General features: G+C 41.5%; 1 protein-coding gene across 15 annotated transcripts in view; it reads right to left on the bottom strand.

Moving 5' to 3' along the window:
• Esco1 (establishment of sister chromatid cohesion N-acetyltransferase 1) overlaps positions 1 to 22,139 on the bottom strand; it is a 76,414-nt gene extending 54,275 nt beyond the window's left edge. For 7 of the 15 annotated variants that reach the window (XR_010041496.1, XR_010041498.1, XR_010041497.1 and 4 more), the window contains exon 1: positions 22,012 to 22,139. The gene's annotated coding sequence lies outside the window, so the exon portion shown is untranslated. Of the gene's footprint in view, positions 1 to 1,198; positions 1,526 to 21,830 lie in introns of those variants that run through there. The other 8 variants (XM_063231871.1, XM_063231868.1, XM_063231873.1 and 5 more) reach the window with 5 other exon arrangements.
• Positions 22,140 to 27,148: the final 5,009 nt, after the last annotated feature.

The following is a 27,148-nucleotide window of genomic DNA, read 5'->3' as shown; positions in this document are numbered from 1 at the left end:
CTACAGATCTGTAAGACTGATATTTTAAGGTTCTGAGTACTAGCAGAGCTACTCACACAGCAAGGGCTGACAGATTAATTTTTCCAGGACATTCCAAAGATTAAGTCTCTCAAGAATACACTGAAAAATTACCAAAGTCCTTTCAATTTCTTGTATAAATTTACCACGAAGACTTTTAAGGCCAGGTGTGACCGCACACACCTATTATCCCAGCACTTGGGAAGCTGAGGTAGGAGAATTGCTGCAAGTTTATGGCAGCGTGAGTTCAAGACCAACGTGAAATCCTGTCTCAAAAATGACAAAAAAACAATCAAGTAGCTAGATACCATCACACACCTATAGTCCGATCTACTCAAGAGGCTAAGACAAAGAAGATATACCAGGTTTGGGACCAGCCTGGGAAAAATTGAGAGACTCCTCTCTCTTAATAATATAATAATAGTCATCAGTTTATTTTACTCTTCTTTTGAATTTCTAAATATTTTAATACAACTAATGAGTTAACAGTTGGGACTTACCCTGAAAAAGAAGTAAAATAACACATATACTTGCAGTAATCATCAATGCCTGGTCAGACAGACCAAGGCCAACTGATTTTACTTTGCCCTGTATGCTAAATCATCACTCATCTAACATTATACAACCTAATAATGCTTTGTCTATTGCATAAAATCTTGCCAGCAAGGACAAAAATGAATTCTCTAACCTGTTCTCAAATTAACCTGATTCCCTCTGTAACTCATAGCTAGTTCATTAATAATGGTATTTAGATAGTACATTAGGGCATATGAAAAGCTGGCTGGGGAAGTAGGTATGACCTGCTAACAACAAGATCCTGGACACATATGCAGAGCAGTTTCCAAAGCCCAACACATGGACTTCTCAGGAGAACTTGAACAGGTTTTTAATAGGACAGCCTGGACCTGACGTCAGCCTGAAGCATGGGATCTCAGTACCACCTCTCAGGACCCAGATGTAGACACACAACACCTCTCACTGAAAACTACAGAACAGTACTTAGAAAAATTAATGATGTCCTAAATAAATGGAGAGATATGCCAGGGAGTGAGCAGTACTGGAGATCAAACTCAAGACCTCTCATCTACTAAACACTGTCTCCCCCATTAGGCTATACCCCAACTCAAGGTTCAACATTCATAACCGAGCCATTCCTCCCGAACTATAGGTCCCTCCTCACCTAGAGACTGAATATATTTTTGACGAAATTTCAGCAAACTTTTAGGGAGTGGGAGGAGTAGCTCAAATATAGAGCACTTGTCTGGCATGCACAAGGCAGCATATATTCCCCAGCAGCAAATAAATTTCAGCAGACTCTGAAAATCAAAAAAATATTCTAAAATTTATATGGAAATGATAAAGTGAATTTTGAAATAAAATGACAAAGTGAGAAGCTATAATTACAAGACTGTAACACTGAAAAAGGACAAATCAAAGTCCAGAAATACATGCATTTAAGTAAACAACCAGATTTTTAACAGGCAAAATGGTTGAATAAATGATTCACAAAAAGTAATTTACAAATAGCAATAACATAAGACACCATGATGGCACATGCCGGCATAAGCGCCTGCCTTGCAAGCAGGCAGTCATGAGTTCGATCCCTGGTACGGATAAAAAAACCCGAAAAAACGAAACACACATGCCTACAATCCCAGCACTAAGTAGGCTGAGACAGAAGAATTGCTGCAAGTTCAAGGTCACCCTGAGCTACATATTGAGATCACCTCTGAAAACAAATGAACAGGAACATTTGAAAAAGGACTCATCATCTGTTAGGGATCAAAGGATATGAAATATTCTACTATGCTGGAGACCAGCTGTGTGATCTTACTTTAGGAACAGAGAAGTATGCAGAAGTCTGCATGCTTCCTGGTGTCCTAGAGAAAGCTCAAAACCACAGCATTCCTAAGGCAAGATAATAACATTTGTTGAGAACAATCTCAAAAAACCAAGCATACTGATATGGAGTAGGACTTGTTCTCCCATTTCTTTGCCCAGCAAATACTACAATTGCTGTTCCATGAAAAGAACTACCCCTTCCCCTGTGCTTCTCCCTGGATCAACCACAGAGATTGTTGGTGCCTGTCCACTAGAGGCAGGTTCCTCCCAATCTCCTTGTACCTTCAATTCCGTCTTTTGTCTTTATTCTCCTTCGTTCCCCCACTCAGACCCTAGCTGACATCACTAAAAAAAAAATGCAAATCAAAAAGATTTGTACATCCCCCCCAAGCCCACCAAAATGGCTAAAATTACAAAAACATGATCTAGTATTCATTGAGAGGGTCAAATAATATTGAAGTGTTATAACACTGTTGGTAAAATACACAAGCACACTTTGGAAGTTTAGCAATTTGTTATAAATTAAACATATGCCTTTCCTGTGATGCAGAAATTTCACTCCTAATTCCTTACCCAAGAAAATAAAAACATGACCAAAAATCAATCTGTACTTAGAAGTTTGTTAGTTTGGAACAAAATCACAGAAATATGGATGTAACATACATTCATCACTACACACAAAATCAAACTGTAGTATTTTCATGCAATGAAATAATACATATAATAAAACAAGTATGCTGTTTATGCAACAATATGGAAGGAGTTCAAAACTGCTTAGTGAAAGAAACCAAACACCAAGTGGTATATACTCAGCAGTAGAACACCTACTTAGCATGTATGAGGTCCCAGATTTGATCCCCAGCACCACAAAGTATTAAAAAAAAAAAGAGGGGAAAAGCAGTAGCTAGGTATGCTGGCACATGCCTGTAATTCCAGCACTGTGAGTGGTTAAAACGGTAAAGACATAAATTCAAGTCCAGACTGGGCAATTTAACAATTTAGTTAGATTCTGTCGCAAAAATAAAAAGATGTAGCTCAGTGCAAAGGCCCTTGGTTTAATTCCCATTACATTAAAAAAAGAAAGAAAACAGGGATCTCTGAGAGTTAGAAACAGACTTGATTTGATTTCAAGGCTGTTTACATACACCCAAACTCATCAAACTGTATAATCTTAATCTATTCATTAAACACAAAACACCTCAAAAACCACCTTGTAGACTTAAGGGCAGACCACACTGCTCAAAGGGCTGCACTCCAGGCCGGCAGGTTCCCCCACAGCACCCCTGGGAAAGAACCCATGAGGAAGCTGAGCAGGAGCTGGGAGGAGCATACCAGGAGGATCCACCAGGAAAGGCTGTGAAATCACAGGCCTTAAAGTCTTGACTACAGCATCTTCAAGGGACAGCACGAAGGTCAATGCAAGTGAGGCCAAATAAAGACTGGAAGGCAGCCTGAATTACTGCCACTGTGCACAGGCACAAGTTCCTCAGTCATGACCTGGCCGAATGCAGCGCCCAGGCCAGCAGGATAGGTGGGTAAAGAATGCAGCACTTAGGCTGAGCAGACATAGAGAGGAAAGAAAGTGAGGGGCGGAGTAGAGCATTACTGGAAGACAATGAGACAAGATGAGGAGGAGCATGAAGATGAGAACAAAGACGACTGAGAAAAAATAGAGAACAAGCAAGATGCAGGGAAGACTCTGAGGCCAAAGGAGAAAATGAGGTAGAAAACAAATTTGACTGAGATACAGAAATGGAAGCAGAGTGGCCAAGAGGAGGCATCTGGACCATGGATTTAAAGTGCAGCTTATCTGTGTGCTGTGTCCACTCACTGGGGCCTTAAATAAAGCCTTTTAAGAACTAAGAGAAAGTATTAGACACTCAGCATAGGCCGTGAAGTGGGGACACCTAGCTTTCAAATCAGATGACTGAGTGTGACCACATTCTTTTTTTTTTTTTTTTTTTTTTTGTCTTTTTTCGTTTTTATCGGTGCCAGGGATCGAACTCACGACTGCCTACTTGCAAGGCAGACGCTTATGCCGCTGAGCTAAATCCCCAGCCCCAACCACATTCATTTTTTACCTCCAAAGCTAGTCTCTTCTGCTTGTTGGGAGCTGACCTTATTCACCCATTTTGATTGAACTCCTTTGAAAATGATATACAAATTCTGAACTCTGAGCTGTGAAAATTACACATACACACAAAATCCAGCATATGATTTCTGAAAAGTTGCAAACTTCTGGTTTCTGGAAGTTGTTAACTTAAGCCTAGGCTGACAAGGCAATCCCCTGGCTTGTTGAAAACATGATGTGGGGAACCTCTCAGAGTGTGTCAAACATCAGGGGCACTTAAGGTCACCTGTGGATGTGGCCCCATTTGTCTAGTGCAGGTGCACAGTGGGATACAATTATGTAACCATGACTTGGTGCAGGTAAACATGCATGGGCTGGTTACAGCACTATACAAGAATGTAAATAGGATATAATAACCACCTAAGAATTATACAATAAAGATGCAGGTGGTTCTGCTCTCTGCTCTGCTCCATGCTGCCTGCTGTTGTTGCTGCCATCTTGCACACGTGTTCTTTAACCTTGGGACCTCACCTCTCCCTTGTATCTCCCCCACCTCAAGAAGGATGACACATGGGAAAATGGTCAGTTTGCCAAATAAATCCAAGGAGATGGTTCTAGAAAATAGACTCCTACTATGGTTTATGTTTGGATGGCCCTTCAACCCTCATGCAGTCATAGAGGCTGCTGAGGCTAGCGTTTGTGAATGGTTTGTTGTTTAGTGCTGGGTCTGGTGATATGAATGCTCCAACCACCCAGAGGTGGGGAGGTGGCATACAATATAGAAGCTTTTCCCCTTTTCGCCTTTTTTTGCCCTTTTCACTCTTGTTGCTTGTGGCCACCATGAACAGCTGCCCCTCAGCCACCCACGCCACCTTGCCTTGGTGCCAGCTGAGTATGACCTGAAATCTCCAAAACTTGTAAGCTAAATAAACCTTTCCTTCCTTCATTTTGGAGTCAGGTATTTTGTCTCAACAATGAGAAAAAAGTAACTAAGACAACTCCCTATTCAAATGATACTCATACTAACCTGATGTGTGTCTTGAATTGATACTTTTAGGCTGTGTTTGAAATGTGGTAGGAAAAGAGGGCAAAAGGGTAGAAGCCACAATGGGGTGGGACTAAAGGTGCTCATGTCCTCTATCACGGCTATTATATATCTTAGATCTTACTGGTCCCCAATGTTTGGCAAGTCAGCAGACATTTAGAATTTGTTGCAAATTTGCAAGTATCTTTTATTTGTATGTATTGTGAATGCTTACACTCAGAAAAATTGTTGAGGAAAGTTTGTGTGATCAGTTCATTCAGTGATCAGTGTACTGGAGTGAATATAGTCATACAACTTTTGTTTCCCTAAGTGACCTTACAAGGGCTGGCATTGGGTTATCAACTATTTTGATAATGAAGGTCTCTTGTTGTCTTGGTTACTTTTCTCTCTGCTGACACAAAATACCAGACGCCCAAAACAGAGGAAAGACAGGTTCATTTAGCTCACTGTTTGTGGAGATTTCAGTCCATAATCCACTAGGTCCAAGGTAGGGTGGCAAGGCAGCAGCCAGCAAAACCCGCCAAAGCAAAAGTGGGGAAGAGCAAGCCTCTTTCCTCCTTTATATTGTAACCACCACCCCCTGAAGGGCCAATGTAGCACTCAGGAAATCTCCTTGCCCTCCTCTTGCACAGGATAAAAGAACTCTGGCTCCCTGCTGAGTCTCTAGGCTATACTTCTCAACTTCTCAAACTGACATAATGTATTAACCATTAACACTTAGGTTAAGACACACAGTTTGTTTTTGAGACAAGACCTCACAGTTCAGGCTGGTCTTCAACTCACTATGTAGCCTAGGCTGGCCTCAAACTAGTGTGATCTTCATGTCTCAGCCTCCCTAGTGTTGAGATTAGAAGTGTATGCCATTTTGTCTGGCATTCCTTTTTTTTTTTTTTTACTGCAAAACACACATTAAGAAAATGTGTAAAAACATGCACAGTCAGTAATACATAATTATAAAGCACCCAGATTATGAAATAGATCATTGTTACTATTGACCTGCTCCATGTGTTTTTCCAATTACTGTATAACCATCTTTCCCATAGGTAACTATTATCATGATTTCTGGGGTGATAACTCTTTTTTGCCTCTCCTTATACTTTTACCATGTAAGTATGTACTGGTAAACTTATTTGAACTTGAGGTGTTGGTATCGTGTTTTTACCATGCATTCTTTTGAATTTTGCTACTTTTTTTTTTTTTTTTTTTTTTTGGTCTTTTTCCTTTTTATTGTACCAGGGATCAAACTCACGACTGCCTGCATGCAAGGCAGGTGCTTTATGCCGCTGAGCTAAATCCCCAGCCCCTACATTTTTTTAAAAGTATTTGTGTGGGGCTGAGGATTTAGCTCAGCAGCATAAGCACCTGCCTTGCAAGCAGGCGGTTGTGAGTTCGATCCCCGGTACCAATAAAAATGAAAAAGACCAAAAAAAAAAAAAAAAAGTATTTGTGTGAGGGAGACTGGAGATACAGTTCAGTGGCACAGTGGCTGCCTGGCAACTGTGAGGTCTCGAACTCAATTCCTGATATTCCCTCCCCTCAAAAAACTTGTAACATTCATCTATTGAATGACTATATTTCTTTTTCATTGCTGAATTTTATTTGAGAATATATGATGAGGATTTTTAAAAATTTATTGTTAAGGGCTGGGGACTTAGTTCAGTGGCATAAGCGCCTGCCTTGTAAGCGTGTGGTCATGAGTTCGATCCCCAGTACCAATAAAAAAAAAATTTATTCTGTCATAGATAACTATTTGTTTTGTTCTCAGGTTTTAGAGTACCTAGCTATTATAAATAATGCAGGAATAAGTATTCTTGGTGACTACCCTATGTTGGTTTGGTTTTGTTTTTTGGTACCAGGGACTGAACTCACGACCTCACGCTTGCCAGGCAGGCACTTACACTACTGAACTAAAATCCTCAACCCCTACCCTATGTTGAAATGAAATGTACACCTACGAGTCAAGTTGCTGATCAAACTACACGTATCTTCAATAGTACCACATGCTACCACTGTTTTCCAAAGTGACTGTTAACAGTTTGCATCCTTATAAAGAGTATGCGGGTTCCTTTTCCTCACTCCATTTACTCTTATGTTTTCAAATTGGGTCAATCTTGTGCGTATGTAATTTTGAATTCTTCTGGTTATTAATGATTTTGGTATCTTTTGTATTTCCTCTTTTGAAAAGTACTCAACCAGATCTTTTGTTCATTTTTCTATCAGGTTGTCTATTTTTTCATTAATTTATCAAAGTCTTAATATATGTTTCTGACATCTTTGGTGTAGATATATATGTGCATATACAAATTTCAAATATGTTTTACTTTGTGGTTTTTCTTTTCCTTTAAAAAAAAAATTCTCCTTGAATAGAAACTTTTTTTTTCTTTTTTTTTTTAAAGCCAGTCAAATTTAGCGGGGGGGGAGGGGGGGTGTAGAAACTTTATTTTAATGAAAAATGTATGGATAATTTTTTTTAAATTATCTTGCACAAAACAAAAATTGTGTAAAGCATACACTGTGAGATCTCTTAGAAATTATTGTTTGGTAAAGCACCGATTTTAGATATAAATTACTGTAAGTTTTTCCTCACAAAATGGCAAGGAATACCTAGCATGTATCAACATTTTCTTTCTGAGGCATTCAAAAAAGGTGTGTAGCTCGCAACAGAGCATCTTCTTAATGGAAGAGACACTAGATCTAATCCTCAGCACTGGGAAACACACACACCAGTTGTATGCATGTTACCTTTTCAGAAAAGTTACACTGAATGTTTCTAGTGAAATTCCTTCATAATGCTTTTTGTGCTCCTGATAACCTTTTATCCATTGTGCAGTTACTATGCCTCTAATACAGGACTGAGCAGTTTACAATGGAAGTGCTTGTCCCAATAACAAGTTCTCCACTGGAGAATAAACCTCATACCATCTATGTAACTTAGGTATCAAATAAAAACCAACTGTCTTATATAAAACCAACTGTCAATTTACAAACAAAGGATCTTCTGACTATGGATAGAATCTTAACAGAGCAGGAAAATTCCTAACTGCTACCGACTGGCATTGGAATCCTAAAAACCCCAAAATACTTAGGAATTCTTGCTCCAAAATCTATACAAGGAGTTCAATTCTAAGCCTTTGTGTGGGCAGGTCTGTTTTCTCCAAAGCACTGATGGTAACTTTTTTCAGTGCCAGGGACTCAACCTAGCTTCTGGCACATGTTAATAAGCATGAGCACCACACCACACCCTGATGGTAATTTTAAAACATTTTAACCTTGAAAGTTCATTAAAAAGCTAAATACATAAAATCATGTGAAAAAGTAGTGAATGAAAAAGTAGTAAATCAAAGTGAAGTGGGAAAGAGAGAAGAATACAAAGCTGCTGTTGCTACCTTGCAGTGTGAGAACACCTGCAGCACAGCCTGCTTCAGTGCCCTCCCTGACCTCTTCAAACATCCAAGTCAGTATGTGCCCACTAGGACCACGGGCTCTAGGGCAAACTGAAAGAGCAAAGGTTGAGAAAAAGCAGTTTAGACCTTCACTGTCCAGTGCTTCCATTAACCACACACAGCTTGTGTATTATAGCTACCAAATGCTTGTAATATGGCTGCTTCACACAGAAAGCGCTATGAGTATGAAATACACATCAGATTTCTAGAATTAGTACAAAAGCAAGAATGTCATTTATCTCAATAATCATTTGTATAATGACTGAGTTGAAATAATACTTTCCTTATATTGAATTTTAAAATACATTATTTAAATTAATACTAATTGTTCTTTTTTATTTTTTAGTGTGACTACTCAAAACTTTCAAGTTACATATATGGCTCCTATTTGTGGCTTTTTTTTTTCTGTTGGATTATGCTAATGCTGACTCAGAGAATTAAAATCAGGAAAGGAAAATGATCGTATTTCAAGTCTATGTCTTAAAAATGATATTATAGGGCAGGGAATTTAGCTCAGCGGCATAAGCACCTGACTTGCAAGCGCATGGTCATGAGTTCGATCCCTGGTACTGATTTAAAAAAAAAAAGTGAAAACAAAATAGTATTATACTCTTGGAACTCACAAGAAGACTTAAAACATGAAATAGCCTTACCACAGGACTCACAAGATATACACCTGCTGAAGACAATTATTTTCTCTCATGTGTGCTCTTCTTTCTAATCTTCTGTAAGTTTCTTACAGATCCACTCTCCACTCACTACTGCACCCTGCAGCAGCAAACTGCACAGGTGTGGCTTTTATCTAGATTCAATCTGGCCACCAACAGAAAGCAGTGAGAAAAGACCAGAGGCTAGGAGCAGAGGAAAAGAAAAATCTCTTCATTGAGTTTCTGCACCACTGATCACTAATAGGCAGGCTTGCTCTTGGGGGCGGGGGGTTTGTGGGGGTGCTAGGTGAGTAATAAGTAGAAACTCCAAAGGTATGGATCCTATGGACATAGATAAGACTGAGAACTCTGAACTCCCAAATCCCCCTAAATGTTCCCCGCCTGCAGATAATCAGTCTTTGCCTATGTCAAAATACTATGGTTATTACAATTAGAGCAGGTACCTCAAAAGGAAATACTAATGCTCATGAGACATACGAGAACCCCAGGCCCCAATCCAGTACAGAGAAATAACAAACCAGTTCTAGGAGTAAACAACCTCTATATTCAAGCAGCATGAAGAACAATGAGTAAGTAAGTCCTAAGGGACTAATGGAGATAAAACATTAAGGTTAACCAGAACAAATGTACTGGTTACAAGTAGGTTCACCTCATATTCTCTTTCTGTACAGGTCAGACAGCAAGTAACTTAGGCTTTGTGGACTGCACACAATCTCTCACATATTCTTTTGCATTTGTCTTCTGTTTTGAGACAGAATCTGCCGACAGAGTCTACCCTGGTCTTGAATTCACAATCTTCCTACCTCAGCCTCCCCAGTTCTGGTTTACAAGTGTCTGACACCACACGTGGCTCATTTTGTACAATTCTCAAAAAACATGAAAACTATTTTTAGCTCAAGGGGTGGCCTAGCAGGGGTTGGGAAAAGAAATGGTCAAATTTGGTCCAATGGACCATGTTTATCATTTCCCAATCTATAGTATATAGGAACTATTACACAATTGGCTAGGTTGATTAACTCAACTCAGACTCAAAACAGCCTAGTCAATCAGGTTACAATGTCTACACTTGCCCCGTACACTCTAAAAAGTTAAGGAAAGACATTGCTAGATGAATCTACTAGATCTACCCTACTCAGCCAAACCCCTCATACATACTCCTGGGCAGGTCTACAAACATCATTATAATTCTGATAATTAGACACTAGTATACTGATCACTTAGGATTCCTCATACCACTATGCCAAAGACAGAGAAGCGGGTTAGGGGAACTAGGAAGGGAGGGATTACTGGGTTGCTGCTACAAAATGAGAGCAAGAACTATTTGTGAAAACCAGGAGACTCACTGCAACACCTCTTAAACCTATCTTGCCCAGTAGCTTGCTCAAAGGACAATAAACACAAGGCCACCAAGCACTTGGATCTCATGAAGTTAAAAAGTAACACAGGCTAGGGTATACTTCAATGCTAGAGCATCAGCCTAGTATACATTAGATCCTTAGCACCATGCATAAAGAAATAATAGAAATTAAAATATATATGATATAAATTTAAAGTATATAAATGTATTATATATTAGATACATAACGTAATATTATATATGTATATATACATACATATATATCGGGCAACAAATTGCCAGTATTCTGGAAGGTTGAGGCAGGAGGTCTGAAAGTTTGAGACTTAAACTGGATAACTTAGATCTTGCTTCAAAACAAAAAATATAAAAGGGTTGGGCAGACAGCTTAGTGTGTAAGCCCTGGATTCAACGGCGTGGGGCAGGGGGTTTAAGTCCTCCAGCCCAGCACTGAGACAAATCAACATGAAACAGGTAAACATGCAACTACCATTAATATAGCATAAATTATAAAAGGATCACGGCTAGTTTCTTTTCTTTCCTCCTCTTCTATGTATGAATGGCAAAAGTGTTAACTAATGTTTTAAACTGATGAAACAAGGACGGAACTTTATATTATTCCTCAATGATCATATGATATTTAATACAAACTAACTAAAAGAAAAATGAATATACATCAGACAACAAAAAAGAACAGCTGAAGACTTAGCTCAGCAGCACAAGTGCATGCCTAGCTGGCAAATACAGGGTTGTGAGTTTGAACCCCAGTACCAAAAAAGAAAGCATACACATACCAGGCATGGTGGCACACTCCCAGCACTTGGTAGGCTGAGGCAGGAGAATCATTGAATCGTTTGCAAATTCAAGACCAGCCTGGGCTACAAAGTGAGCCCAAGGCCACCCTGAACTGCATAGTGAGACCCTGTCTCAAAAATCTGACAACAAAAAAGGACAGATTTAATCTCAAATATATCAACATATAACAGAATGTATAAAATAAACACATTGCTTCTGTTTTTATTTTTTGGAGACCGGTCTCATAGTAGTTCAGCCTGGCCTTAAATTCAGTCTGTCCTCAGGTTAGTCTCACAGTGATCCTCCTGCCTCAGCCTTTTGAGTGCTGAGATTCCAGGGGTGTGGGACACCACACCTGGGCCAAAATAAATACAGTGTAAGAAAATGGATTCAACCCCAAATACTGATATAGGAGAAATGGTAAATTAATGGATTAAATCTTCTAGATCAGCCGAGATTGTAAAACTTATTTAGAACACAGAAATACAAAACGATTTCAAGGAAAAAGCTGGTGGGATAGGGGGGCCACTGGACAACAAATTGCCAAATCACGACACCAAAAGAAGGCTGGCATAGACAGGAGGATTACAAGTTCAAGATCAGCCTCGTGGTACCAGCCCGAAATATCAGCACTCGGATTCCTCCATACCAACCTGAGCTATGTAATGAAACTGTCTCCACAGAACCAAACAAAAACCAAACAAACAAACCAAAAAACCCCAACAAGAAAAACCCTCAATTCTATAAAACACACGAATTCAAAAGCCAATTAGCCAACACTTAAACAGAGCACAAAGCAAACACTAAAAGGTATGCCAGGTGACACGGTGCATGCCTGTAATCCCAGCACTCAGAAGGCTGAGGCAGAAGGTTCACAGCAAGTTCAAGGCCTGCCTGGGCTACACAGTGAATTCAAGGTCACCTGCACTACAGAGGCCTAATCTTAAAAAAAACCACACACACACTAAAAAGTCCATGGAGAGCATCAGACTGCTCTCATTTAAAGCCTTCAATCTGTACAGATCCACTCCCACCAGCCAAAGAGAAGCTTTTCTATCAATTATCTTATCAATGATACTTATTACCTTCCTCCTAATTCTCCTCCTGCTGCTGACTGCACTCTTCTGAGACCAGGTACCACTCACTATATAGTTCAGTGGCCTTAAACTCTCAGCAATCCTCCTGCCTCAGCCTCCAGAATGCTGGAATTGCAGGCGTGGTGGCACACCCCTGGCTCACTTATCCACTGGGCCCCAGTGAACCCTTTTGCTATGAAAATAAGCTTCCCATCTTAATCTCTCCACATAATCGATTCTATCTTTCTTTCTTTTACAAAGGGTATTGAACTCAGGACCTCCCAAGCAGGCACTTGTGCTGCTGAACTAAACTCCCAGCCCTCCTACCTTTAATTACAAAGTGGCAGCCAAACACGGTGATACATATCTATAATTGCAGGTATGTAATCTCTGTAAGGCTGATGTTGAAGGATCACAAATTCAAACCCATCCTGGGAAACTTAGTCATTTAGCAAGACCTTGTTTCTAGAAATTTTTAAAAAAATAAAAATAAAAATAAAGGTATAAGGATGTGGCTCAGGGCAAAGCTCTGAGCTTAAGCTCCAGTACCACAAATGAGTAAAATCTCAAAACCAGCTCTCAGGGCTGGGGGTTTAGCTCAGCAGCACAAACACCTGCCTGCCTGGCAAGCACAAGGTCATGAGTCCAATCTCCAGTACCTTAAAAAAACAAAAAGCATAGCTCAGCGGCATAAGTGTCTGACTTGCAAGCAGGCAGTCGTGAGTTCAATCCCCCGTACCAATAAAAAGGAAAAAGACAAAAAAAAAAAAAAAAAAAAAAAGCAAAAAATAAAGAACTGGCTCACTTTAAACCATTTCCTTTTCTCTAAAGCTCTTTGGTAAGATAAACAGTGGTCCCCATACATCTGTCTGAATCGCATGAACTCTAGAATCTGTGAATGTGGTTTTATTCAGAAAAACAGGTCTTTGCAAACAAACAAAAAAAAAACTTTTAAGTTAAGGATCTTCAGATGAGATCATTCTGATTATCCAAGATAGCCCTAGATACAAACTAGTATCCTTGTAAGAGAGACACAAAAGGAGATAAAGGAGAAAAATGTAAAAATGAAGGCAGAGATCAGAATATGTGCTAACAGTCCCTGAAATGCCAAGCAGCTACCAGAAGAAAGATTTTTTTTTTTTTTTTTTTTTTTTTTTTGGTAACACTGGATGCAGAACTCAGGACCTTGCACATGCTAGCCAAGTCCTTAACACTGAGCCTCATGCAGTCCTAGAATTCTCTTCAGCCTTTGAAAGGAGTGTAACCATACTGACCCCTTGATCTGAGACTTCCAGACTCCTCAGACTATAAAAGAATGTATTTTTTAAACCATCAAGATTCTGCTCTGTTGTTACAGCAGGCACAAGAAGCAAACCATCTCCTAAGGAAACTGTATCAGCTCAAGGGTCTTACAGTTTTTCTAGAATGGCTATCTTGTGTCTTATTCAAAATTATTTTCACAATTCTTTTAAGGTTTATGCCATTCTGTTTTCATTACTATTATTTCTGTGGTTCTGGGAGTTGAATCCAGGACCTTCACACTATATCCATGGTGTCTCCTGCCCCCCTACACACATCTTTATTTTTTGAGACGACACACTAAATCACGAAACTGCTAGAACTAGCCGTTCTCCTGCCTCAGCCTCCCAGAATACTGGGATTACAGGCATGTGGCACCCATCATATTCTGCTTTTATACTCTTTTCTTTACTGTTGTAATCCTACTGAGTACAAACTTTTCATTGAAGTTGCCTAACTGTTGCCATCATCACTGGCTACAAGTTCACATGGATAACAGGTCTTTAATAGCTGGGCAAAGAAACGCACACTTGTAATCCTAGCATTTATGTCTTTTTCCTTTTTATCGGTACCGGGGATCGAACTCACAACTGCCTGTTTGCAAGGCAGGCGCTTATGCCACTGAGCTAAATCCCCAACCCCAATCCCAGCATTTATGAAGCTAAGGTTTATAAATCTGAGGCCAGCCTCAACTACATGGCAAGACCTGTCTCCAAAAAGCTGAAAAATAAAGAATAAAAAAAAAAATCCTTCTTAATCCCAATAAGCTACCATTTTTACTCCAGTTCAACCACACAAACTTTTTTTATATACCCAACAGACCAAACAAAAGCTTATTAACAAAAGCTTATTAAGCTTATTAACTTGAAGCTTATTAATAGTCACATCAAACTATGTTACACTGGCCCAGGATTTAGCTTAGTGGCATAAGCGTTTGCCTGATAAGCATGAGGTCATGAGTTCAATCCCTGGTACCAAACCTTCACACCCTGCTATGCTTCCCAAAGCTAACTAGATGGGTCAATGGTGGGGTCCTGACTCCAAAGCACCCAACAAACAGTACTGTAATGCAAGGGTTTCCAATGTCACAACACCACCACAAACTGTAGATCAGACAAATTGCCTGTTCCACAGAGACCTGTGCTGTGCAGAGAGAGTGCCTCCATCTTCTGCCAGGCAGTATGGTACATTCCTATGATCCTAACACTCTGCTACACTGACTGAGGCAGGAGGATCACTAATTCAAGTCCAGCCTAAACAACTTACAAGACCCTTCTCAAAATAAAAGAGTTGAGGGGCAGGAGATTTAGCTCAGTGGCTTAAGTGCCTGCCTGGTAAGCACAAGGTCATGAGTTCGATCCCCAACACCAAAAAAAAAAAAAAAAATGTGTTTTAAATAAAAAAATAAAAGAGTTTGGGATATAATTCAGTGATAAATTCAATCCACAGTATAGAGGAAAAAAAAGCTATGCACCTTCAGACACTGCCAAAATTCTCATGAGAGGCAAAGTCACCCAAAATTGAGACCTACTGCCGTAAGGGCTGACAGATTACCAATTAAGAGTATAGCTGCCACTAGAGGAATTAAGACAAGGCAAGTGCTAGAGTTGCACTATCTTCTGCAATCTTGTTAATCTCGAACCACATTCTGATTTCTGTAAGCCCTGGTATGTTCCTTAGTAAAGCTTAGGTTCTGGTAGTTCCTGTACTCTTCTTTTACAAGATTTAGCTCTAATGCTTTTCTTTCTTCCTTTTCTGTATTCTTCTATGGAATTCCCGTTATCTAAAGTAGCACAACTATTCCTCACGTTTAAAAATGCCTAACAACTAGGCACTGGGGTATATTCCTGTAGTATTGGCTACTTGAAGCTGGGAAATGAGGCTGAGGAAACAGGACTCTAACCATGAGTCTACCCTGGACAACTCAGTGAGGTCCTCTCAAAGTGAAATAAGAAAAAGATAGGGATATAGACCTAGGTTATATGCTCGAGGCCACAGGTTCAATTCCCAACACCAGGGAAGAAGAAAAAAAGAAATACCTAACAGAGTTTTTTAGAAAATGATTTTTAAAAACATAGTTTAAACTAACAAAAAATGTTTAAGCTGGGTATGTAGCTTAGCAGTAAAGCATGTTCTTGAGATTATGGGTTCAATCTCCAGAATCAATCACCCCTCCTTATACTGTATGTATGTAAAACAACTGAAGCAAGAACTGACCGTTAACAAAATATAATAGAGTATCTACAGATTCCAACACAAAATAACAAAGAATAATCTCTTGAGCGAGGCACAATAAAGCATTTGTATCCCGGCTACTTAAAGAGGATGAGGCAGGAGCAACTTCTAAGCTGAGGTGCTCATCAAGGGAAGCCTGGGTAAAATCACAAGACCCTCTCCCCACAGGAAGAAAGGAAGGAAGGAAGGAGCAAGCCAGCCAACTATGGTGGTGCACACCTACAATACTATCACTAGGGAAGACCAAACAGGAGGACTGCCCTGAATTCAAGACCAGTTGGGGTACATAGTGAGTTCAAGATAAGCCTGGGCCACACAGCAAAACCATGTCTCCAAAAAGCGTATTACAATACCCAAAAATATAAGTGGATGCTATGCCTCAACTCAAATCAATAATGAAGATCCAAAATATAATAAAAATAAAACTAAAAGGACACCTATATACCATACCAAATTGCTAATATTTTAGCAAAAAGATAAACACTGTGACTAAAAAGTCAAATTTATCCTGAGAAGCAGGACTACAACCCCAAAAAATGATCATATGTAGCCAGGGGTGATGGTATGCGCCTGTAATCCCAGCACTTCAGAGGCTGAAGCAGGCAGACAGCCCCCAAATTTGAAACCAGCCTAGGCTACATGGTAAATTCAAGGCCAGCCTGAAATATGTAGTAAGATGCTGGGGTAGGGGTGACGGAGGTACAGCTCGGCAGCATAGCACCTGTCTGGCAAGTACTAGGTCATGAGTTTGATCCCAAATACAAAAAAAATCAAATTCAATTATCTTGATATGAAATCTAAATCATAAAATTCTTACAATGTTTTCAGTAAACTGATAGTAAGTATTCAGTAAAACTCAGTATCATTAACTAAAATTTTTTTTAAAAGACATCCCAATTTCATAGAGGTATTTACAGATACAGCTGTGTTTTAAAGACAGATCTGTGTTACCCAAGTGATCCCAAGCAAGCCTCTTGCCTAAACCTATGCTTTCCTAATAGCTGGGGTTATAGGCACACACCATACTGCTCAGCTTTTTGGCTGGTTTTTGTTTTTGTTTTTTGAGACACAACTGTTTTGCCTCTTGGCCCAGGCCTTGTTGCAAACTCTCAATCTTCATGCCTCAACTGCCCACATGCTGGGCATATACTAAGAACTCTAGCTAGCATCCAACTTTTTTTTTTTGTCTGTTTTTTGTCTTTTTGAGACAGTGCCTCATTATGCAGTTTAGGCTGGCCTTGAGCTCATTTTGTAGCCCAGGATAGTCTTGAACTCACAATCATCTTCCTGTCTCAGCCTCCCAAGTACTAGGATTACAGGCATGGGCCACCACACCTGACCAGCCCAACTCTTTAATCTAATTGTTAACCTCTTCCTCTACTAGTATCTTACATATTTCCACTCCCTAAAGTTTTGTCCTCGCCTCACAAAACTCACTAGATAATTTCATCTATATCCAACCCATACTTTCAATTACTACCGCCACACAAACTGTAAATATCCAAATTAATATCCCCAACACTGATCCCTAATTAGTGCTTTTCAGATACCTAATAGTTTACAGGACATCTTCATGGGGGGGGGGGGGGCTTTGCAGTACTGGGGATAGATCCCAGGACCTTCACACAAACACATCCAAAGCCCTTTTTAAATTTATTTTGAGAGAAGATCTCACACTAAGTCACTAAATTGCCCTAGCTGTTAATTTATGCCACTATGCCTCTTCTCCAGAATTTATTATACTACCATCCAACCATTCACTCATGTCAAGAAAATAAAGGCTAGAAAAAAATTTAATTACAGCCATGACAACAAAAGCAACAATTATTTAAGTGAAAATATCCAAAACAATTAGAATGTGCCAAAGTGAAACAGTAACATGTCAAGGTGGGATTCTGGCAGTCATTACAATACCAGACACATAAACTACATAAATATTAGTAAGGCAGCTATAAATCAATGTAGCATGTGTATATTATACAGCATATGGAAAATATGCAGGGCTCCTGGTGGCACTTGCCTATAATCCCAGTACTCAAGGCTGAATCAGGAGAATCTCAAGGTCAAGGCCAACATAGATCAGGTAGAAACTGTCTCCAAAAGGCGGGGAAAAAGGGGCTGGGGGTTTAGCTCGGCAGCATAAGTACCTGCCTTGCAAGCAGGCGGTCGTGAGTTCAATCCCCGGTACCAGAAAAAAGAAAAAAAGAAAAAAAGAAAAAAAAAAAGACACCAGGAAAGAAAAAAAAAATACACCATGCTAGGGATGTGGCTCAGTGTAGAGTTCGCACAGCACACACAATGTGCACATTCCTGGCACCACCACCCTAAAATAAAAAACTGGAAAAAAATACACAACAGTGAATGATTAGTTCTGGGAGGTAAACGATGAAGAGATAGCATATACAAAGAATGAAGGAAATATCCACATTTTACTTTATATATTTCTATACTGTTCGGACATTTTGCACAAAAAACAAATATACTTGGTTGTGAAATGACTATATATATTTACTGTTTCTATCCATGTAAAATGCATGACAGTTCAAAGTGAATCTGCACGTGTCCACCTAACTTGTACATAAACATTCACAGCATTAGTCGTAACAGCTAAAGCAGGGGGAAAAAAACAGGTCCAACTGATGAACAAAATGTGGTATGTGCAAGGCCCTGGATTCAATTCCCAACAGCACAAAAACAAACAAAAAACAAAACAGATCAATGAATTTCAACAATACAAAAGGTATATAAAATGCCTTCAGTTTCCACATTATAACTAAGCTTTAATATATTACCACTTGTTTTGTTAAACAAAGAATTATCACAGTTATCTGGAAAAGTTATTAAATAGCCCCTCCCAAAATACCGGCATGAAGTTGGATTTTCTTCATATACTTCTAACAGAACAACATATAGCAACAGATTGAATTACAGACACTAACAGAAAACCCAGTTATCTATTAAGCCAAATATTAAGGAGATTTTCAGAAATGTTAACACAGCTGTCATTTTCACTAAATTTTGTGTTGGAACACTGCATCACTTAAACAAGTTACTTACATTAACCTATAATTAGCTTATTATGCATTTTAAGTAACTGCTGTATTTAATTTCTAACAACTACTACCAAGGCATGTATCTCGTATCAACAAAGGCTATTTGAAGGACCTGTACAATTTTCAAAAATTAAAAGGGATCTTGAGACAGCTTGAAATGTGGCAGAACACTTGCCTAGCACATGCAAGACCCTGCATTCAATCCCTAGTACCTCAAGTAGGGAAAAAACCCTCTGACCAAAAAGCTTGAGAACCACTCTATTGAAGCAGTACTTAAATATCCTGTTTTCATTTACCTTCTCAGTTTTTACCTCAAAAAGATACAAATCTTGCTTTAATTGTAAAGTAGTGTACAATCATGTATAAAGTTCTCCCACCCCTTCTAAAGAGAAAAGACAGCTAACTTCATGTACACTTCCCATATAATAAATATGCAATACAGAACGTTTATAGAAATAGGGCAGAATATTTTCAATGAATCGCACACAAAAAAATAGGAAAATCTGGATTTTATAAGAGTTGAGTCATTAAGTCAATTATTTAGGGTACCAATTTTACTGGAATTGGTTTATGTCATTTAAACTTATCACCTTTAGTAGAAGTTATCCAAAGAACTCGAGATGGAACATAAATCTGCTCAAAGAAGACAAGAAAAATATTTAACTATTAGAAACAATCCATTATTTTTAATCATACAACCCTGGTCACCTTCAGTATTAGAATAAATGCAACCAGTTCTGTATTTTAATGAATTACCAAGCTAAAAAGGGCCATCTAACAAACGATGTTAATGACATTCATTAATTACACCCTTCTTTTAGTTCTGTGAAGTATTAATTTAAATGCCAGCACAAAACTTTGTATAAGGCGCCGGGAATATAGCTCAGTGGCACAGCACCTGCCGGGCAAACCTAAGTCCTGAGTTCAATTCTCAGTACCCTCAACAAAAACATCCTGTATGGAACAGATGTTTTTCAAAAAATACTTGTTCACTACAAAACTAGTAGATTAAGCAAGGCAACATAACAACAAGCACTCTTCAATAAACAATGATGGTCAGTAGAAGGAAGTAAAACAGAGCAATTGCTGTTCAAAAGTTAACACACCTGGGGCTGGGGATTTAGCTCATCGGCATAAGTGCCTGCCTTGCAAGCAGGCAGTCATGAGTTCGATTCCCGGTACCGATAAAAAAGAAAAAGACAAAAAAACAAAACAAAACAAAAACTAACATACCTGCCAAGCCTAGTGGCACAAGCCTATGTGTAATCCCAGCACTCGAGAGGCCAACAGGTAAGTATCGCCAACCTGAGCTACTCAGTGAGCTCAAGGCTAGCCTAAAGTACAGAGACAGTGTCTCAAAAATAACAAAAATAAATAATAACCTAAGAGGCATATTCTGCTTTAAAGGAGAAAGTGGCTCTATTAGTCTGTTTTCCCCTCTCTTCACCTGCTGTAAACCTGAATTTGCATTTCCCAAATTCTTTTTTAAACTGGGAGTCCCAACACAGCCCTTTACACTAACTTATCCCCAGCCCTTTTCTATTTTGCGGAGGGGGAAGGGAGATGGAACAGGGACTCAATCTATAGTTTAGGCTGGCCTGGCTCTGCCTCCTGAGTGCTGCAATTACAGACACAAGACACCACGCCTGGCCTCATTTTTTAATTCTGAGACAAGGTCTCCCCAAGTCGCTCAGGCTGGACTCAAACTTGTGATCCTCCTGCCCCAGCCTTCCAAGTCCTGGGATTACAGGTAAGAAGCACCTTGCCTGGCCCAAATTCAGCACTTTAAGCATTTCTCATTCTACTCTTTCTCTAACCTCATTGGTATCTAAACCGTTTCAAGTTCTCAAATTTTTCAAATTAAAAATAAAAATGTTCTTTAGCCCTGGTACCCTGTGTAAGGCAGAATATAAATTGATCAAAGAAACTGAATATAGTGCAGTTCTCCACAACCTCGATATTTACAAGTGAAATTCATGTTTTATCCCATTTGGCTGGTTGGTACTTTTTACTCTTGGTACTGAGGACTGAACCCAGACTCCTGAGCCTGGTAACTCAACACTCTACCAAGAACTAAAGGTAACATCTACCTAGTTTTTTTTTTTTTTTTTTTAATTGATTTTGGATGGAGAAAATCCCACCCACTCTGTTATGCCACTTAATAGCATTTTTTTTTCCCCTCTGCAAGGGCTGTTTTTCAAGATAACATTTTGTAATTTTGTTTCGTTTGTTTTTTCAGAATGGGTCTCACTATTAAGTTCAAGCGGGCCCTGAACTTAAGACGATCCTCCTGCCTCAGCCTCTCCATGGAACACTAGATTCTGTACACTGTAACTACTTCCTGCCAAGGCAATCTCATCTCACCGAAGCCTACAGAAATATGGCTCGTTATACTTAGCTCTCAATGCTTTAATTCCACTGTCTCTGCAGCCAAGCTCCCAACACTTGGAAAATTCTGCCCAAGCCACATTTTCGCAACTAAGCGTTCAGAGCTGGGGTGCGGGGTGTGCTCGCATTTACGAATTCGCTATCCTCTGCTGCCCAGTGAAAAGCAAGCCCCCTTTTATGCGCTGATCGCAGGAACGGCGATGCCATCTCGAGGACCCAGTGCCCTCTGCTAGCGCGGCCCGGTCGCCGTGAACTTCACTCCGGCCCTCGCGGCGCCGCTGCACTCGGGACCCCCGGGTCCGGCCCCCGCCCTCCTCCCCGTGACCTTGGGGCCGCTCTCGGCTGCGGACCGCGATGCCCGAGTCCGCGCCGCGGTGCGCAGAGGCCTCCGGCCAGGCGGGCTGGAGTGACGCGGAGAGGGCGAGGCCAGGGCCACCTGGCGGTCCCAAATCGCCGTGGGCTCAGGCGCCAACCCGGGCACGGCTCCGCGTCCGCCCCGACGGCCCGCGAGCGGCACAGGTGACGCGCCAGGGCACAGGTTACCTCAGACCGTGGCGTCGCCTACCTCCCACTTTCTTCGCGGGGGCGCGACCCGAGTCGAAGAGGCGCGCGAGGGCACGCAACACCGAGGGGAAACAGGAGGAGAAAAGGCAGCCGTCGGTCCTGCAGAGGTTGTGGCAAAGGTGCAAGACGCGCGCGCGGGGATCGTCAGGGACGCGCGTACCTCCGTGCTGGCCGGCCGCGGGTCCGACTGCAGCCGGCAGCTGCCTCACATCCGGGTCTTACAAGCGCTCAGCTGCTGCTCCGACCGCTGCCCCCCGCCCCAGCGGCGCACACGCCAAACTTCCGGCGACGGCAGCGACGTCCCGCCCACCAGAGGGGAGAGTCCTGCAGCCGGCCGCGCGCGCCTGCGCAGCGCTCCTCTAGCCCCAGCGGGCTCGGCAGACTGGCTCACTCGGCAAAGATGGCCGCCACGCTCGCTGTGCTTCGCGCAGATTCACACCCGTCCGCAAGGCAGGCAGTGGGGCAAAGGCGAGCTCGTTTCCGCCCTCGGCGCAGGCGCGATGGGAGGCCTTGCGTGAGCGCCTCTGTGGGTAGGCATCGGGAGCGATAGCGGTGGCGACCCCTGGCGGCGACCAGTGGTCCTCCCCGGGGACCCGCAGTGATGGTTTGTCTTGGAAACCCAAGGTGCGGATTCCCTGAACTATGTGCAGTGACTAAGCCAAGACCCGTTGATCTTACATGGGGCACCAAGATAGACGTGGTGGCGCTCACCTGTAGTGGCCCTTTGAAAGGCTGAGGCAGGAGGATCACAAATTCAAGCCCACCATGGGCAATTGAGTGTCGTAACCCTGTCTCAAAATTTTTAAAAGGGCTGCGGATGTAGCTCAGGCACAGAGTTCAAGCTGATGCATACGCCTGTAATCCCAGCCCTCTGGAAGCTGGGGCTGGAGGATCACCGCGAATTCGAAGCCAGCCAGAACTACATTGGAAGACCCGGTCCATCGGCCGCCTTGGGGGTCCTAGCTGACCCTCACCTTTTCCTGCACTACACTTTAACACAATCAACAAACACAGGGCTTCACTTTTTTCTTGCACGCCTTCCTCGTGCATCGGCACACAGAAACTTGTAAGAAAATGTAGACTGTTCCATTGGATTTATGCAGAGACGGTGTTGGGATGAGGATTTGGCTTTTCAAAGCCAACCCAATGGGCTGGGGATTTAGCTCAGCAGGCATAAGCGCCTGCCTCGCAAGTGACAGGTCATGAGTTCAATCCCCAGTACCACAAAAAAAGAAAAAAAAAAAAAAAAACCACCAACCCAGCATTTCAGCACTAGGATTTGTGGCTCCCATGCTGTTTTTAAACATGGCTCTCTGCTGCTCCAGGCAGGCAAGTTCTCTCGGTCCTTCTTGCCTTCCTTTTTGAAGCCAGTATAATAGGTGCTCAACGTTTGATGCTTTTGGACAGTATCTTCCAGAAAATTTTAATGAGCTGTTTGGCAGTTTGGGGAGGAGATTTTATGGCTTTAATATGGGAGCAGGGGTGAAGCTGTTCCCTGCTTCACCACGCATTCTGTCACTTAGCAAGTCCCGCCTTGCTGACCACCCCAACTCCCAGACCCACACTTTGTCATACACTAAAGCTAGAACGTTTGGGGCTGAGGATATGGCTCCAGCAGCATAGCGCCTGCCAGGCAAGATGGAGGTCGTGAGTTCTCCTACCAGTACCAAAATAAATAAATAAAATGTGTCTTCAGGAGGCTGAGGCAGGAGGATTGCCTAAGTTCAAGGCCAAGCTGGGCTACATGGCAAGACTATCTCAAAAACCAAAGCAAAAAGATAAAGCATTTCACCCCCACCAGCCACCTGACAGGTAAAAGACAAGGCAAACACAGGTCAGATTCCCTGGTAAATAACCAGCTTTAACCTGCCTTCTCCTTTTATTACTTAGCCCAACTTCATTTTCTCCTTGCTTTGTGTGGGGTTTTTGTTTGTTTTGTTTCCCACACTGGGCATTAAACCCAAGCCTTGCACTGAGCTATATCCCCAACCCTTTTTTATTTTATTAGTTTTACTTATGTATTTATTTATTTTGTACCAGGGATTGAACTCACAATGTTGCACTTGCTAAACAGGCACTTACACCACTGAGCTAAATCCCTAGCCACCAACCCTTTCTTAAATTTTCTTTTCTTTTTTTTTTTTTTTTTTTGAGACAGCATTTTGCTAAATTGCCCAGGCTAGGGCTCAAGCTTCCAATCCTGGGAGCCTCAGCCTCCCAGAGTGCTGGGGTTACAAACCCACCCACCATTGCCCAGCTGGTTCATTTAATTTGGTTGTCCACTAACCAGTAGTCATGGTCAACTGAAGAAATTTCTTCCTTAACTGAATTTTCTAAGAAAGAAAAATGAATTTACATTTTGCAAATAATGGCTCATGAACAGACTAGTATTGAACTGGTGAAAAATCTAAAACATAGTCGAAAGAAAGAAAAACAAGTTTTAGTTCAGAAGGGATCTGGAACCAGCGAGAAAATGTTTTTCTCAGATAATGACTGTATTGGAAGATACTCAATTTAGAGAAAGATATACTTGATAATTGAAGTAAAATATTAGCTTGAAAATGACTGAAATCCAGCCAAAACCAACATAAGCAACATTTTTATGTTTCTACCATGCCACCTGTGAGCAATTGGGGCTGCTGACCTTGTGGTCCTGAAACTCAAAGCCTTAAGTGTGTCAGGAGGACAACAGGGGACACTCAGCTCTTCCCCCAGCCCGCTGGGTCCTGACCCTGGCAGAAATGATTACATAAACTCCAGGACAGAGTCCTGCTTGCCAGGTGTGCCTGCAAGAGCAGGAAACAAATGCTGCCACCTGGCTTTGTGAGGCGTGAGGTGCTTTGTCACAACCCCTGCACCCACAACAGCAAGCCCTTCTCCATGAACTCTTGCTGCACTCAAACCCGTGAACTGTGTTTTCCTCGTGCCTGTTTAAATTCCTTGCTTGCTGACTCCATACTATAGAATCACTTATTTAATTGATTGATTTTTTTTTTTGACAAGGTTGGCTATGTAACCCAGGCTGCCCTTGAAGTCATGGTGATCCTCCTGTTTCAGCCTCCTGAGTGCTGGGACTACACCACCACATCCAACCCTTGCTTTTCTCGTAACTAGTAGAAATGCCTATAACAAACAAAACCTCTGCTAATTCCCCTGGATGGCACCATCACACTTTCAGACTGACCCTTTTGGGCTGGGGATATAGCTCAGTGGGATAAGCACCTGCCTGGCAAGCACAAGGTCCTGTACCAAAAAAAGAAAAAGACTGAGCCTCTTGATACAGGGAAATAAAACTCCCAACCTAGTGTGTCCGCCAGCTCCTGTTCTCTAAAAGAATGAATTTTAGGAACAACGGAGGTGAAGAGTAGAATATATTTATTGAGAGAAAGAAACGTTCTGTCTGAGAGAGACAGAAAAGGACCCGAGCAGGCTGCCCAGCACTGTCTTTTCCAGGGACTTTTACAGAGTAAAACCATGGGTTCAAGGCAGGGAAAACCAGGAACTCACAAGGCAGGTGGGCATAAGGTGGGACATAACTATAGCTAGCCAATAAAATTAATAGTTCAGGTAAAATTGATTACAATAAGGACAAATGGGAAAGCAAGTCACTTAGGAAGTGGGCATTCTTAGAGCTGTGACCTTTCCCCTAGAGGGATGGGATGGTGACTCCCAGCACTTTCTCAGGGTGATAGGGAAATAATTAGAATATCAGTCTTTAGGATATAGATGCATTTGTTTAATCCTTTGTCTTGAGACCTGGCCCACAGCAGGAGGTGTCTGTCTCCTCCATAGTTGTAAGGATTCTGCCAAATACTTTTTTTTTCTTTTTTCTTTTTTTTTTTTTTGCAGTACTGGGGATCCAACTCATGACCTCATGCTTGCCAGGCAGGCACTTATGCCACTGAGCTAAATCCCCAGCCCATGTCTATAATATTTCTAACTCTGCTGCCTGCAACACTCTTGCTAGCAACAAATAAGGGCCTTTATTTGGTTGCTCCATCCTTTGGGAATCTACCGTTTCATACTGTGAGAATAAAATCTTTTTTTTAAAAAATCAAGCTGGAAAATAAAGACTGGGAAAAATTATAGCGATTTGTTAGAAATCAACTGACAATGGCATTTCTGTTCACCACCTGGGAGAGTCCTCATTAACATGTTCGAGTAATTGAATTGGCCCTGCACGCTTGAGAATGAGTAGTTGTTAGCTAGATTAAAGAATTGTGTGGGCAGACATCCGCAAGAAGAGTCAACTTGGGTTGGTCGGAAGGTAGTGAGTTATCTCAATTGATTGTTCACAGTCAGTACAGATTGAACTCCTTGTTCTACTCTTTCCCCCCTTCTCACTACTGCACTTGACTAGTCTTAAAAAAAAAAAAAAAAAAAAGTCAGCTTGATGACTTGCAAGAACTCAAGTATTCCTATACACTTGAGGGAGAAAGGTCAGATTAAGAGGTGGGCAGAAGCCAGCCATGGTGGCGCAGGCCTGTAATCTCAGCGCTCTGAGAGATGGAAGCAGGGAGGATTGTAAATTGCAGCCTAGCCTGAGTTAGACCCTGCCTTAAAATAAAAAATATGGGGGCTGGGGATTTAGCTCAGCGGCATAAGCACCTGCCTTGCAAGCAGGCAGTCGTGACGTTCGATCCCTGGTACCGATAAAAAGGAAAAAGACAAAATAATAAAAAATAAATATGAAAAAGAATAGGAATGTAGCTCAGAAAGACCTAGATTCAGTTCCTAGTACCAAAAACGAAAGAAGGGCTGGGGATATAGCTCAGCGGCACAAGCTCAAGGTCCTAAGTTCGATTTCTGGTACCAAAAAAAAAGTTTATTGTTCCAAAAAAGAAAGAAAAGGATCGTTGTGAGCTACAAATTGAGCTCAGGCCAGCCTGAACTGCATAGTGAGACTCTGTCTCAAAAAAAAAAAAGTAGGCATAGCGAAACTGGGGAAGGCATTTGGAGATAATAGGGGTACTACCGTGCACACAGGCCTGGAGACTGCCGGAAACACACAAGCTCTGCTTTCCCGTGGAACTCCCACTCCAGTGGGAAAGCATCAGCCACTTTACAGCTCCAGCAGAGCTGCATGGGTTCAACTTAACGTGACAGCAGCCTTGAGTCATCACCGCCATCCTTGCCTCTGAAGAGCCCTGATTGGGGTTCCCCAGTTTCCAGCACACTGTGAAAAGACAGCAGTATTACAGTAGCCATGGAGCTTACCACCAGTGCTTGGCACCCGGGGAATATGCTGACATTTTTGATGCTGGGTGGCTGCAGGGGACTGCTTTTAGACATTTACT

The sequence above is a fragment of the Cavia porcellus genome, unplaced genomic scaffold, assembly GCF_034190915.1.
Source record: "Cavia porcellus strain 051 isolate PalLab524CR breed Dunkin Hartley unplaced genomic scaffold, mCavPor4.1 scaffold_20, whole genome shotgun sequence".
NCBI classification, from domain to species: Eukaryota; Metazoa; Chordata; class Mammalia; order Rodentia; family Caviidae; genus Cavia; species Cavia porcellus.
This window is presented reverse-complemented; position numbering and strand designations above follow the sequence as displayed.